General features: G+C 40.7%; 1 long non-coding RNA gene across 3 annotated transcripts in view; it reads right to left on the bottom strand.

Moving 5' to 3' along the window:
• LOC307212368 overlaps positions 1 to 9549 on the bottom strand; it is a 55596-nt gene extending 46047 nt beyond the window's left edge. Inside the window, exons 1-2 of one of the 3 annotated variants that reach the window (XR_013836970.1) lie at positions 9346 to 9549; positions 7430 to 7491 (exon numbers count right to left, since the gene is read on the bottom strand). This is a non-coding gene — a long non-coding RNA (uncharacterized lncRNA). Of the gene's footprint in view, positions 1 to 7429; positions 7492 to 7653; positions 7829 to 9345 lie in introns of those variants that run through there. The other 2 variants (XR_013836971.1, XR_013836972.1) reach the window with 2 other exon arrangements.
• Positions 9550 to 13406: the final 3857 nt, after the last annotated feature.

Raw genomic sequence — 13406 nt, 5'->3', positions numbered from 1 at the left:
GCCACAGTGGTACCTAATTATGTTGCTTATACTCATAAGCTTTCAAACTGCTAGGTTGGCAGGAGCTGGGACAGAGCAATGGGAGCTCTCACCCCATTGTGCGGATTTGAGCCGCCAACCATCTGATCGGCAAGCTCAAGAGGCTCAGTGGTTAAGACCACAGCACCACCCGCATCCAGTGGTTTTTAGGAGAACTACCATAGCTCAGTGGTAGAGCACCAGCCTTGCAGGCAGAAGATCTCAAGTACAATCCAGATAGCATCTCCAGATAGAGTTGGGGGAGTTGCTTGCCTAAAGCCTAGAGAGCCACTGCCAGCTGGTATAGACAATACTGAACTAGATGGACCAATGGTCTGACTCAGTAGAAGGCAGCTTCCTATGCTCCTACATGGTATCAGTTCTTCTACCATTTCCCAGCTCCCAGGAATGCAGAATTTTGCCCTGTTGGCTTGTTGCCAGTACAGTACTGGATGCAAAACTGGGGGAGGTGGGCAGACCCATTAAAGGGCATGCAAGTGCGAATATAGCACAATGATGTGCATAAACATATAAATACTTTTCCAGTAAAGCATTTGGATCAAAAGATTAAGGCTGGAATAAGAGAAGACTGTAAGAGCTGATACACTAATTTCTTTGGTCTCACATGATGAAAGTGCTATAAAAGACTATTTACGGAGATTTTGTGACAATTGTGCACCCCACAATAATGACTTTATCGTATGCACCTTTTTTGGGGGGGGGGGTTCTCTCCAGTGTTAGTACCATAGACAGGAAATAGAAAATAGCATCTTATATCCAAATATGTCTACAAAACCTGATGTCAGATGGAGCCATCGGAAGGGTGAACATGTATTGTTTTAGCCGCTCCTTGGATAATGGCTTCTGAATTTCTGGACCACTTTCGATAGAACTGCTAAGTGGGATTTTTAATATATTTTCCACAACAGTTTTAAGATGTTCTGACCCCATAAACTTAATTAGCAGAAAGCTTCCTTTAGCACAACTGAAGATACTTCAAAACTTCCCGTTATACACTTTCTATTGAATTATGGTCAGAATAGGTCCCTTCTTCCGCTGTTTTGATGACGTTATCTTCCAAAGAAGAATTCATTCTTCCTTTGGCATTTATTAGTGTCATGCTAAATTCTTTTTGTATGTTGACATTTAGGATGTCATTTTCCAGTCATTTAATTTTTTACCAGCAGCTTTTAGCATCCATAGAGGTGCATATCCATAAAAATGAATTCTTGCATGTCTATAGGCACTCTGACATTTACTGCCTAATCCAAGGCTCAGAGGTTTCTGTTACAGTCCAACAACCAAGAAATCCAACTCAAGTAAAGTGAAACTGATTCAGACGTAGCTGGTTTGCATTCAAGGCATTTCCAAGTTCCCCCTAGCCTTATATCTCACATGTTGGCATCTGTTTGTCTTAGGAGTCAATGGAGGAGTGTGTGCCTTTGTTTATTCACTAAGCCTTCTGTGGGGCCCATATTGATACACAAAACTACACACAAAGTCAGTGGGAACCGTGAACAATGTAAGAAATAGTGAAAGTTATTAATGGAAATGGAATACAATATGTGCCTCATATTAATAGGCATAGATCTGCTACTGGCTTCACATTACAAAGAAAGTCTAGTTGCTTCCTGTTCAGTACTATTACACAATAATGGTCATGGATCATTGATAATCCAATGTAAAGATGTAGCTATTGCATATGTCACAATTCAGAGTCTCCATTTATACAGTAGACACTTGTCTATTTGATTTCCAAGTCTCACAAAGAACAAAGTACCCATACTTACATCTGTGGGGTTACTCATCTGAGAGACACTGTCTTCAAAAGATCCCCAAATCATTTAGCTACTGTTTCACTGAGATCCTGCTATGTAAAAGGCCACTTTTGTGTACCTTTTGTGTACTGATGAACCTTTTGTGTAATAGTGAAGCGGAGGCAGGAGGGAACCACTTGGGCAAGCTTCTGCACCATACCTCAGGCTGTGTTTGGAGCCTAGAAGACAATGGGTAGCCCAAAATAGTTCCTGTGGGTGGGGCCTGTGGAAAAGACTTCCCCACATTCAGTCTCTGCACTCACAATCAGGGTCTTATCTTCTTTCCCTCCCTTAATTGCAGTCATCCCTGCTGTGGACGTCAGTTGCTGGTTAATGGAACAGGGAAGGAATTTTATTCACAGACTACATTGGTCAGCTGGCCATGATGTTTTTTGTTTTCTTCCGTATCAAGGCTTTTATGTGTATTTCACAGCTACATCAATCTGCACAATTTTTCAGTTTGGTAGATGAGGGCATTGGGCAGGGTCCATAACTTATGAGGGGGTCCACATAAAGGATCTTGGGGTGACACCAAAAGCTTCTGTCCCAGCCAGGGAACCCAAGCCAGCAACCACTCCTAGCTTGCTTGTGGGCCCACATGCCTGACCTGTGCCATGGTGGACCCTCCCTGCTTGCCAACTCCTCCAGTTATCTCGGTAGATGGGATGGGTGGTGACATAGGCAAGTACCGGTAGGTGGGCTTCCTGATGGGCAGATCTTATGCTGAGCCAAACCAGGTATGTGCTGCTACCAATAAAGGATTATGTTCTAAGCCTGCTGTCAATTTTCTAACCTATCTATAGAGGAACTAGACAAAGCATCTGTGAGCAGGATTGGATTAAAGGAGCTGTGAGTTTCTCCTCCATCGTAGTTGCATGCCTCCAAGTAGATAATCCACACAAAACTGCCCTGGCTTCACACCATCCCTCCTGTTGACCTGTTCTTCCTCATCTACTGCTGCCAGACAGATACTTACTCCCATGGCCCCTCAATCCCTAGCTGCCATGTTTTGATCGCTTCTATAGCTTTGTGGCAGAGTGCATAAACAAGCACAACCGCTCCATCTGAAATCATTAAGAGTTACCATGGTGACTAGAAAGTAGAGGGAGTGTGTGTTTCTGGCCCCATATTCAAGTATTAACAGTATATATTAATATATTTACTTGTAAGATGCAGATAACACATTTCCTTTCAGTTATACTTTGGGGCATATCATTCTATGTACATATAATATCTCATTAGGCAGATTCCAGCCAGTAGTCTTTCTAGCCTGGTGCTGTTTATCATAACAGACATCTCTTTCCCTGAGATATCAGGTAAGGAGCTGGGCTAGCCTAGTCACCCGAGATGGCAGAGAATGAACCTGGGACTATGTACAATACACAGTGAAAGTGAAGGTGCTCAATGTTCCACTCAGAAACTCTGCCACAGCAACTCACATAAATGTGCACTGCACAGAACCACATCAGATTACTTCCGAATCATTAGTCACCAATTGGCTCCTTATTAAAACAAAACACACCAGGGGATAAACAGAAGCAACTAATTTCCTTTTGCTACAGCTCAAGCACAAGACTCAAATCTGAGTTTTTGAAAACATTGGATTCTGATTATGTTTGGCCTCAAAACACCCCTGAAAAATAGATCATCATTACCATTATTATCATTCCTATTTCTAAATGGAGAACAGAGGCTGAGTGGAAGATGACATATCTCTTATCGCCTGGATTAATATGTGGAAGGGTCCTTCAATATTCAAAGGTATGATGAAGAGTTTTGGCTCATCATATTGCTGTAGTGGGCAGAATGAGGAATTTCCATTATGAAAGGGACAGCAGTCCTGTTCTATTCCAGGTCTGGCAATCCTCTACATACAGTATCACTTCATTCCCCTCAAATTTTGTCAGACTTCTAAAATCCATTTAAACTAACACTTACTAACTAATATGAGCATGGTCAAGTACAGTATTCTGTTTAAATTATACTGATAAATTATAAAAAGAAAATTGAGATTATATTTTCAACATGAAGTGATACACAACTTTATAAGCCTTGTATCTCTCCCTCTTTCCAATATTTCCAATAGTTAGTGATACTGGAGAAAAAGCTAAGGAGTAGACCCTACACAATCCAGAGTGGAGTTCCTAAACTGGTTGGATGGAGTCTTATATGCCTCCTTCCAGCAACTCCTGAAGCCAAGATGGTGCCAAATGTATTGCTCTGCTTTCCTTTGGAACACATCAGCGAGGCTGAGAGGGGAGTCTTGTCTTCTGGGCAGCCCAGGACCTCCATACACACTGCCCAGGTGTGCCCTTCAAAACACAGCAAAAACAACAACACAGGAGGCAGCAGTTACAAGCTCTAGAGCCACAGCAGGTGCTATGATTTTCTAGAAGTTTGGCTTCACCTCCAGAGGCACACTCCATTGTCTCTTGAGACAAACGGATGCCAACAACTGGAGTGCCCTCTACTGTTGAAAGAGGGTACACACCACACTGTATGTTTTAAAGGTTTCAGGTTAATAGGTAATTCAAATGTGGTCCCCCACCCCAAAGTTTATATAAGTAGATTTATTATAGAAATAACTGAACTCCAGAATCAGAGCAAAAATGTGGAAAGCTTAGACTGGCAAAGGACACTATTTATTCTTTGCCAAAATGAATACAGTGGTACCTCTGGTTACAGACTTAATTCGTTCCGGAGGTCCGTTCTTAACCTGAAACTGTTCTTAACCTGAAGCACCACTTTAGCTAATGGGGCCTCCCGCTGCTGCTGCGCTGCCACTGCACGATTTCTGTTCTCATCCTGAAGCAAAGTTCTTAACCCGAGGTAATATTTCTGGGTTAGCTGAGTCTGCAACCTGAAGCGTATGTAACCTGAAGCGTATGTAACCTGAGGTACCACTGTACAGGGATTAATGTAATTACTTTAAATGTGATGGGATTGGGATTTCCAATAAAACAGGCCAGAATGGCAACTCATTTGTTCATAACAGATCCACATATAGCCATTTTGCAAGAAAAAGCTGATAAAAAATACACTGTTTACACTGTCATTGGTGGGCCAAAAGTACACAGCAAGTGGCTCCAATAAAGTTTGAGGGGTGGCTCTATTAATACATTCACAACTTAATTTTCAATCTCCAAAAGTACTAAGAGATGTAAATGGAAAGTTTATTTTTCTTGATGGTATTATGAATGGAATCCATAATGTCACACTGGCATCTATTTATGCACCAAATACTGGCCAATTATCCTTTCTGCAAAAAACTAGCCAAACTGAAAAACTGCTCCTCAAATGATTTATTAATTGGTGGTGATCTTAAAATTATTAACATGTAAAGATCTGGTTGGTTCCACATGGGAAAGGAAATGTTGGAGTGCAATAGAACTTAAGAAAGACAGAGACCAACTGAAACTGGTGAAGTTCCCATGAGAGTGGGGACTGCGGGACATCTGGGGAGATGAATCTGGGAGACACGACTCATACGTCTGTGTCCCCAATGTTCAGTTTGCAATGCAGAATAGACTTTATTACAAGTCAACCCCACTTTTAAATGCAGTGAAAAGAATATGAATAGAAGTGATAAAAATAGCAGAACATGCCCCAGTCTCCATGAAATTTGAATTCACTCCAGTTGGACGCACTACGCCCATATGGTATTTCTGCCCAATTTCATAACAAACCAATTATTAAGAGAAAGACTGTCTAAAACATTAGGGGGGGAAAGTAAAGAAAATAATACGGAAGGAATAAGCTTGGGTCTATTGTGAGAAACAATGAAGGCAGTGATGAGAGGGACATGTATACCGGAAAAATCACATTTAAGCAGATCACGTAGGACACAAATATCACAACTGGAACAGGAAATTTCCCTTCTGGAACAAACACACACAGTTACAGGATCAAGAAATGCTTTTTAAAAATTGTAGATAAAGCATAAAGAAATGGAGATCATAGAAATAGAGAAAACAATGATAGTTGTACTTAAAACAAAAATCATATGATTTGGGGGGGTGGTGGCCCTAAATTTGTCAGAATATTGGGAAATATTTATGATATTACGTCGGCAACAATTAGGATAAATAATATAGATTCATAAAAATGTCAACAGCTGTGGAACAAAACAAGGTTATTATTTGCTCTAAGCATAGAACACCTGGCAATGAGATTATGCCAAATTCTGGCAGGAAAGGGTATAATTATCAACAGAAGGGAATATATTCTGGGATTTTATGATGACAATGTTGTTTTATGTACATCAGACCCTGTCAATGCTGGAAGGTTACTGAGTACATTTTAAAATGTTTCTGGACTTAAGGTAAACTTTCAAAAATTGGGAGTCATGTTTATTCATACTTCCCCACAACTTCAGGAAAACTTCTCCAAAATATTACAAATCCCAATAGCTAGAAAAAGCTTCAGATACTTAGGCATTCAGGTCACTCACAACTTAAACCAATTATATCAGACAAATTATAGCAAAGTATGGATAAATATGGGACGTGGGTGGCGCTGTGGGTAAAAGCCTCAGCGCCTAGGGCTTGCCGATCGAAAGGTCGGCGGTTCGAATCCCTGCGGCGGGGTGCGCTCCCACTGCTCAGTCCCAGCGCCTGCCAACCTAGCAGTTCGAAAGCACCTCCGGGTGCAAGTAGATAAATAGGGACCGCTTACCAGCGGGAAGGTAAACGGCGTTTCCGTGTGCGGCTCTGGCTCGCCAGAGCAGCGATGTCACGCTGGCCACATGACCCGGAAGTGTCTCCGGACAGCGCTGGCCCCCGGCCTCTTAAGTGAGATGGGCGCACAACCCCAGAGTCTGTCAAGACTGGCCCGTACGGGCAGGGGTACCTTTACCTTTACCTTTATGGATAAATATGGACATACGACGCTGGAACAAAATGACTGACAAATTGTGCATGGCTGCTACTTAACACCTAGATGCGTAGCCTATATCAAACTGAACAGCTTTCCCATGTGTTAGAGAGGATGTCTTACTACAGGAACATATCAGCACATGTGGTGAGGGTGTCCAAAAATAGAAAAGTTCTGGAAGAATGCATTTACACAAATAGTTTTGATTACAAGGCGCTGTCCTCATGACTGGCCCTACTTTACTTGTATAGTCACAATATGTTACAAATTAGAAACAAAGAACTCATAACACATCTATTAACTGCTGCAAGAACAACTATCACCAGCCCATGGAAATCATAACAATTATTAACTATGGACCAATAGCATAATTCAATTTGGCAAACTGCATTATTGAAAAACTGACACAAAGATTAAAAGTAGCAAGAGGCCAAAAGAAATACAACAATTTTTATGTCTGGTGAGACTTCATGGATTACACAAATAATGAGGCATGTGCTAGAACAGGGCCCATAGTTTACAGCATAGTCCGGCATGTATATGTATTTTATTTAAATATTCCCTCCCCCCCCAAATTCTAATTATTATTGATACAAAACATCTTTTACTTTGGTCACCAATCAAAGTAATACATATTACTATACATCATTGAATACATTTAATACCTGTAATCATTTTGATATACACTCTGACACAACTTTAATATATTCAGAAACACTTACCTTAGTGTTTATTCTTGTTTTATTTTTCATTTTAATATTATGTAATTGTTGTCTGTCATGTACTCTAATGTAAACAAAGATATTTCTCAATGCAACCATGTTAAACAGTTTAAGGATGAAAATGAATAAAAAAAGAAGGGAAAGGGATGCAAGTGAGTGAGATATAGAGAAGACCTTGACTTTTTAAAAAAAGAGGGGGGAAGAAAGATGGTGAGGTGTTTTACCTGGTGACCCATGAGCACAGCATTCAAACAGGCTCCACACAGGTGCAGCTAATCCAACTAATTTATGAAGAGAATTCATTACAGCCCTGAGGCAACCCAAACGTTAGGCACCAGATGAAAACATTTCTCTATAACCAGGGCCTTTGGCTGATTAACATTCTGTGGCCTTTAAAATGTGTTTATTCTGTATTTCGTGTTCTCATTTTGTATTTTTATGTGGTGACAGGGCAGTATACAATTAAAATAAATAAAAACAAACTAGAGGGCGAAAGGGAGAGGCGGGTATGTGCCCTGTATGCATTGGCCCTGAATGCAACAAGATGCAGGAGGGCTGGACATGGGTAGAGACAAAGATAAGGGCCTTGGGAGACCCAGGAGACGGTCAAGAGAAGCAGCTATGGGCCTGAGCAAGTCATAGGGCGGCCAGAAGAGATGAAGAAAGGAGCTTCAGCTTGTGCAGCCTGCTGCAATTCCCCTCTTCTGCACTGAGGCATCTGATCAAGGCCTGTATTTTAAAATGAGCTTAAAGATATATTTGCAAATGTTTCATGCCAGGCAAGAAACCAGCTGGCTAAGTACTTTTTTCAGTTGTTTATCTTTCTGCTCTCCTGGACAAGGGCCCCCCTGATTTATAGCAGTAGCAGGAGACAAGTTTCTCAAAGTCATAAAAGGGAATTACAGGCTGGGAGCAAATGTTACACTGACCCTACATATTACAGAATACAATCAAGCTGCAAAAACACTAATTAAGAGTTGGTAAATAGTAAGATTTATTGTTTAACAGAAAATAATACCATATGCCTCCCATCAGACTCTAGCCATATTTTCCTAAGGTAAGGTATACTGAGAGAATTAAAGGGCAATAAATTTTGGGGAAGAGCTAATGGGAAAAGCAGCTGGCTGGGAAAGGGGGGTGTAATTTGAAGAGGCTTTTTTTAAAAGCTGTTTTTTTACTGAGTTCCTTTTACTTTGCAAAGGCCTTTCCTTCTAAAAAGCTATTTATGTTATGTATGAAATTTGTTGGCTTAATGTAATTAGGCAAAGGATTTAGAAAGTCAGAAATGTCAGATTCTTATGTTAGATTCTTATTTCATTGATGGTGTGTGAGAATGTGAACCTAAGATCTCTGTTTAGATAGAATTTAATACCATGAGCCATCTGTTTTAGCCATTTGTTTTGGAATGCAGGGGCAACAGGGGCAAAAGGTGATCTGGTAATTAAGGTGCCTTGTCGATGTATGTAAGATATATGGCTACTTGTCTGCCATTTATGGATAGAAGGAAATATAGCTCTTTGTCTCCCATAAAAGGTAATAGGAAATGGGTGTATCTTTTATGATTGGTTCTAGCAAACAGCCAATAGGAATTTCAACCAGGCTGATTGGACAGAGGCAGCCAAAGGAGGAGCAAGGGGGCTGGGCTGAGGAAATATAAGTGCTGGCTATCAGGGCTGGAGTGGGCAGAGCTTTGGTAACCATATACCACTGTGCCTATCATTTATTTGTCTGACAAATAAATTATTATTTTAATTTCTCTATTGCTGCGTTGAATATTTCATTCCAGCTAAGCGTTAACCACAAGCAGGGTGCTACAGCACAACTATCAAAGGTGCATGCAGGCAGCTTTCCCCAACCCTCCTTACTTCTGCTGATTAATTCTGCTGGCTTTTTTTTTGTGGGGGTGGGGGAAGTACCAGAGACTCTGCAGTACTTGCTCTCACTTCTTCCAGTCTGTACCACTCCATAAAGGGCTGCCCCCTCTCATAGCACTCTGAAGAGGCAAGCTCTTCAAGGATCCTCAGGCCTCTCCGCTGTGTATGGTCTGTGGGGGGTGAGGAGCGGGAGCAGAACGTATCACATCAGGCTTCAGGCAGGGGAATCATATTTTCGAACGCTCCCAGCAGAGCAAGGAGAGGGTTGGCTTAGATCAGGGGTAGGCAACCGAAGGCCCGTGGGCGGGATGCAGCCCAATCGCCTTCTCAATCCGGCCCGTGGACAGTCCGGGAATCAGCGTGTTTTTACATAAGTAAAATGTGTCCTTTTATTTAAAATGCATCTCTGGGTTATTTGTGGGGCATAGGAATTTGTTCATATTCCCCCCCCCCAAAAAAAAAAAACCATATAGTCTGGCCCACCACATGATCTGAGGGACGATGGACTGGCCTACAGCTGAAAAAGGTTGCTGACCCCTGGCTTAGAGCAAGTCTTCAAGGCTATCCTTGAAAGGGTGACATCGGGGGGGGGGGGGCGTTTGGAAATGGCTTCCCGCCCCTTGGAATCAGAAATGGTATAGTTTGCCCCTTAACTTTTCTGCAGCCTGCATAAAACCAGCCTGAGGCAAATTCTATTTCATGGTGAAAGTAAACACTTATTGTTAAGGCTTTTCAAAACTAGTAGTAAATGTAGATGTCTTCTTCAGCTCTATAAGTCACGTTCCAGACTAGGGTTGGTCCACATGTGAGCATTATTTAGCTTTTCATCCACCTTTTGCCTATTTAATTAGTTCAGAACAGTCCACCACACCCACACCGCATTTAATTAAGTTCTCTGAATTTTTTATATTTTTAGTGATAATCTGCCATCGGGCATTTCAAAGGGCCAAGAAGGAGGCATCCAACAAACACTATTTCACACAAATTGGCATAAACCTAGAAGACCACGTTTATTTGTCAAACTAGTGAGTACACTACAGGAAAAACAGTTAAAACAGCAGCAGCAAAAATCAATCCACAGCTGCAAGCCTTCTTTCCCTTTGAAAGATTAGGCCTGCTGGCAGCCTAAGGCACACAAAATGAGCTCAGCAGTACTGTGCAACATCTATTCTCAGTCCCACTGAGTGCCTCTGGGTGAAGGAAACGCCAATCACAAAACCATAAATAGTGGGCCAAAAGTTAATCCTGTCCATGAGAGTCTCCTAAAAACGGAATAGTTCACCCCTGAATTGGTCAGGAGCCTTGGCTTGCTTTAGCATTACATGATACTGGGTGTCTGACTAGTACACTGAGGAAGCAGTTCAAAAATGTTCACTTTTAACTTTGGTTTGGAAGTGCATTTATAACCTCTGCTTCATGCACATAAACAGCTCTAAACGTTACTTGATTTCTGATACAGTCCTGGCCTTTGGAACTGGCTGTCATATGACCTCTTGACTTTTCAGACCTCATTTTGAATTCTAGGAGCACCATTTAATCATCCACAGCAGCTTTTCCCTTGAGTCCCTAATGAATTTTAAACTCTCCATTACAATAATGTTCGTGGGTGAAACTGAGCTTAAAATGTCGTATTTATCTGGACTGGTTTGCATGAAAATCTTCTAATGCTTTTTAAAAAATGAATCTTGATATTATAATTCATATGAGGAGGGCTGGCATGCTATTTATTTAATTTTGAAGGAGTCCCCTGATTAAAGGTACTCAGAAGAGATTAATGAGTGCAGCAAATATTGTGAACTTACAAGACCTTTTAAAAACTGTTCTTTGAGAGTTTTGATGCATTGTTAATTAATCACAATTATTCCTTGTTGTCATGGGGCGGATTCCACCTATGTGCCGTTCTCACTTCCATTACAATTAATTCTGTTTCCAATAATGTTAATTAGAAAACATAATTGGGTATATGATGACGCACATGAGGCTAGTGTCAGGTGACATATGCTCACCAAAAGAACTGAAGCTTTGTATTTTGTTAGAGGCTTCCAGGGAATGTAATCAAGGCATTCCCCAAACATGTATTAATTACACTACCGCATTCATCAAAACGGTTTGGAAATTGGCACGCAATGAACTTTGGCTTTTAACTCAAATATCAAATCATTGGATGAGTGAGGCACATAAAAAGTAAAGCAACATATTGATATTAATTAAAAATAGTTACAGGCCATAATGCCAAGCACAATTTACTAGGAAGAAAACTCCAATTCACTTAAGCCATTGGTTATCTTATGCAAATTTCATTCAAACAAATTAATGTGCACCTGCTTTCTGTACCTGCTTGTTCACTTTAAAATCAAATGCAGAATTCTAAGGATGTTGATGGATACAGCAGATTCCAAACCAAGAATATTACTTGACAAGAGTGGGAAGGGAAAACGCAGGGCTACCCTATAAAAGCCCCGTTGTAATCAAGCCTGAGATTTGCGGGGGGAGACGTATTCATGATCAAAGGGAAATGCCTGTGGCCTTGTCAAAATATCTTACCTCACCAAATTATCACTAGGTTACATAATGATTCTTGGAAACTTTCCTTGTTAGGCCGAATTGCTACTATTAAGATGAATGTATTGCCTAGAATGCTATTTTTATTCCAGACGTTGCAGATTTTGGACAAGATGGACTGTTTCAAGAAGTGGCAGAAAGACATATCAAAATTTGTCTGGCAGGGCAAAAAGCCCAGAATTAAATTCAAGATTTTAACTGATGCAAAGGATAGAGGGGGGTTTGCCCTGCCGGACTTAAGACTTTATTATGAATCGGCAGCTTTCTGCTGGTTGAAACACTGGCTACTTCTTGAGAACACTGACATTTTGGACCTGGAAGGGTACGACAATAGCTTTGGTTGGCATGCATACTTATGGTATGACAAGGTAAAGGTGTATAAAAGTTTTAAAAACCATATTGTAAGGAAAGCATTGTATAATGTTTGGATTAGATATAAAGATCTGCTGGAAAGTAAAACCCCTAGGTGGGTGTCACCAATGGAAGCTAGGGAAGTAAAAAAGCTTAATATGGATTCTAAATGGCCAAAATATCATGAGATTTTAGAATATGATGGCGAAAGGGTGAAACTTCAGAGTTATGAGAAACTAAAGCCTAAGGTTCGAGATTGGTTGCATTACCATCAGATAAATGAGACATTTAAACAGGACAGGAAAATAGGATTTCAGAAAGAGAAGTCAAAACTAGAAACAGAATTGTTGGAACCCAATACTAAGAACTTATCAAAAATGTATAACTTGCTGTTGAAATGGAATACACAGGATGAAACGGTGAAATCAGCAATGATTAAATGGGCACAAGATATTGGTCATGATATTATGTTTGCTGACTGGGAACAGTTATGGACCACCGGTATCAAATTTACTGCATGTAATGCTTTAAAAGAAAATATTATGAAAATGATCTATCGGTGGTACATGACCCCAGTCAAGCTTGCAAAAATTTACCATTTGCCTAATAATAAGTGTTGGAAATGTAATGAGACTGAAGGCACTTTCTACCACCTTTGGTGGACCTGCCCAAAGGTTAAAGCTTTCTGGGAAATGATCTATAATGAAATTAAGAAGGTCCTTAAGTGGACTTTTCCTAAGAAACCAGAGGCTTTTCTCTTGGGCATGGTTGGCCAAGTGGTGTTAAGGAAGGATAGGATGTTCTTTATGTATGCCACTACAGCAGCAAGAATTCTACTGGCAAAGTATTGGAAGACGCAAGAACTACCTACTCTGGAAGAATGGCAAACAAAGGTGATTGACTTTATGGGACTGGCCGAGATGACGGGCAGAATCCGTGACCAGGGGAAAGAGACAGTGGAAGAGGACTGGAAGAAATTTAAAATATATCTTAAAAATAATTGTAAAATTGAGGAATGTTAAGATGTCAGGGGGTAAGAGGTAAAGAATTGCAGCAGTAATCAAAAAAAAAAAAAACTAAAGGAATCTTTATGAAAGGGAATTAAGACAATGGACCTAAGGGTTGCTAAAGAACCATTAAACAAGGATGCAGGGATGGGGAGGTATGGGGAAGTCAAAAGAAAGAAGGGT

The sequence above is a fragment of the Podarcis cretensis genome (genome assembly GCF_951804945.1).
Source record: "Podarcis cretensis genome assembly, chromosome: 3".
In the NCBI taxonomy this organism is placed as follows: Eukaryota; Metazoa; Chordata; class Lepidosauria; order Squamata; family Lacertidae; genus Podarcis; species Podarcis cretensis.
This window is presented reverse-complemented; position numbering and strand designations above follow the sequence as displayed.